Source organism: Portunus trituberculatus, chromosome 5, assembly GCF_017591435.1.
Source record: "Portunus trituberculatus isolate SZX2019 chromosome 5, ASM1759143v1, whole genome shotgun sequence".
Lineage (NCBI taxonomy): Eukaryota > Metazoa > Arthropoda > Malacostraca > Decapoda > Portunidae > Portunus > Portunus trituberculatus.
The window spans coordinates 4,159,429-4,161,928 of record NC_059259.1 but is presented as its reverse complement, the minus strand read 5'-3'; the positions used below and the strand labels follow the sequence as shown (position 1 = coordinate 4,161,928).

The 2,500-nt window shown below is 45.9% G+C and overlaps 1 protein-coding gene and 1 long non-coding RNA gene across 5 annotated transcripts in view; both read left to right on the top strand.

Annotated features, from left to right (window-relative positions):
- LOC123515865 overlaps window positions 1-2,500 on the top strand; it is a 20,774-nt gene that overhangs the window by 9,267 nt on the left and 9,007 nt on the right. The window lies entirely within an intron of this gene.
- The window catches only part of LOC123515816 (ras-related protein Rab-37-like), a 14,560-nt gene that overhangs the window by 6,084 nt on the left and 5,976 nt on the right, over window positions 1-2,500 (top strand). The window lies entirely within an intron of this gene.

Sequence of the window (2,500 nt, the reverse complement as noted above, 5' to 3'; positions counted from 1 at the left end):
AGCCGAAGCCTTGCATTGCTTCACCATCACCAAAAACTAAGCCTTTACCCGCAATTTTACTTGTCCTTCCCCTCCTCCACTCCTGATCCATGCCCAGTAAAGTCCCGCCTCGCCCGGCCCCGTCCCGCCTCGACCGGCCCCGCCTCATGATCACAGCGTCACACACACACACACACACACACACACACACACACACACACACACACACACACACACACACACAGTCTCCGCACTGGAGCGGGATATCGGTCTTGGTCCAGCTTGTGCGAGGGCTCCACCTTGATGACGAAAGACAATGTAACACACACACACACACACACACACACACACACACACACACACACACACACACACACACACACACACACACAGCCACCCACCCCCTACACCCACGGGCCTGGAGCCGGGTACCGGTCTGGGTCGAGGTCGGTGGGTGGGGGGCCTCCCCCCCCTGACGCCGTCTCATATATACGTTACGCAAAGCATTTTGAAAATGAGGATTCCCAAAAAGGCAGCTGGACACGAATGTTATAAAGATTCTGACTCGTTAGCAAGCGAAACTAATTTCTAAAATATAAAAATATTGCCGAGATGAGGGACAACGAAGTCTGTTCAAAAAACGTATTAAATAAAGTGTTTGAACTCCGACTTGCTTGAAAACAATTGTAAAGCCCACCAATTCCATTCAACACAATCGATAACGTCTTTTAAAAATTTTGACTATCTTTTCGATGTATCAACACCTGGCAACTCGCCCTATTAGAAAAATAAGTATTTAAAAAATGACGTTGTTTACAATATTAACAGGGCTACAAACCTCTCTTGAAGTCCACATATTTGACTTATCAGGAGCCCTGCACACTTTTCTCAGCATAAACGTGATGTCAAAAACACAAACGCTTCGCTACAACCTCAAACAAAAAATCACTGATAGCGGTGGAAGAAAATTTTACGTATTTTCGCCCTCTCATTCAAATCCTGAACAGCCTCTAAATCACCGTACTTCACTCAACTCAAGCATGGAACACACGTGAAACAATGCCATCTGTCATTACAAACACTTAAAAGGCACTTGTGACTCCAAATAAATGAACTGAGACAAATATATATAATAGTGCAAGTCGATGATATGTGGCCGGCGGAGGAGCATTTTGGCGGGAGCCGGTGATGACGTCACAGCTTGGGGGCTCGTGACGTCACGACCCGCCCCGCTTCTCCTCAGGCCTCACTGACCCTCCATAACACACAAATCAAGTAATTGCGGATATATTTCAACAACAGGCATGAAAAATTAGGGCTATGGCTCCATTTTGTGACCTGCGAGGCCTGTAGTGAGTGAGAGATAAGGCAGACAATGGTTGAGGGAGAAGTAGCGGCTCAGGGGATTGCTTTGTTGACATATTGAAGGCTTGCTTTATTGTGGGTTTTGAGGTGTGTGCAGGTGTTAGTTCACTGATATGTTGTCCTGTAGGTTACCAACGTTAGGTTATGACATGGCACCACCGTGAAATGTTAAGTTACACCAATATATTACTTACGTTAGCCATACTATGCTTGGTGGCGGCTGTCAGTGTCACACCAGCAGACGCCCACACACCGCCGTCTGCTTTGTGTGTCAAACACCGTGTATAAATAGTTCACCTCGGATTACTGAGAGGCTACACACGCACACTATTCTCTTCCATACTATCGCTATTAACAATATCTTCGCCTTCACTCTGTCTTCCTCACCGCTGGTGCCTTGTCCTGCCAGGCTGCCTGCGCGGCGCGGCGCACCCAGTAAAGCACACAGAGGTGGCTCATGGTAAACTGACCTGGCTGACCAGGGTGACCGCTATGCACGGGAAGGGTTTGGCAACAATGTCAAGTTAATCTTCCACGAATATAGTACAGTCTTTCCTTACATATGTTTATGAGTATATGATGCACCAACAAATAGGTGCACTCAAATGTATGTATGTGTATATATATATGAATGTCGGCTTCCTACTTAATGAAGCAGTTTACCACCTCTATTTCCAACAAAAGTGACATCTGTCATCCTTCCTTCATTGTAGTTCCCATACGTTACAACGCCTCTGACTTAGCCTGGCTGGCCTGCCTGTTTGCCTGCTGTCCATCTCTCCCCGTCTGGGGTTACCAGGTGTTGGTACTGAGATATTATAGGGCCAGGATTGGCAAGGAGAGTCAAGTGTGTGTGTGTGTGTGTGTGTGTGTGTGTGTGTGTGTCGCCTCCGCCGCCGCCGCCGCGTTCGTCGTCACACGCCAATCTACCAATATATATATATATATATATATATATATATATATATATATATATATATATATATATATATATATATATATATAGATAGATAGATAGATAGATACTAACACATACCAATACATACTAACACACCAACACCAATATAATCCAGACACACACACCCAACGCACACACACACACACACACACACACACACACACACACACACACACACACACACACACACACACACAC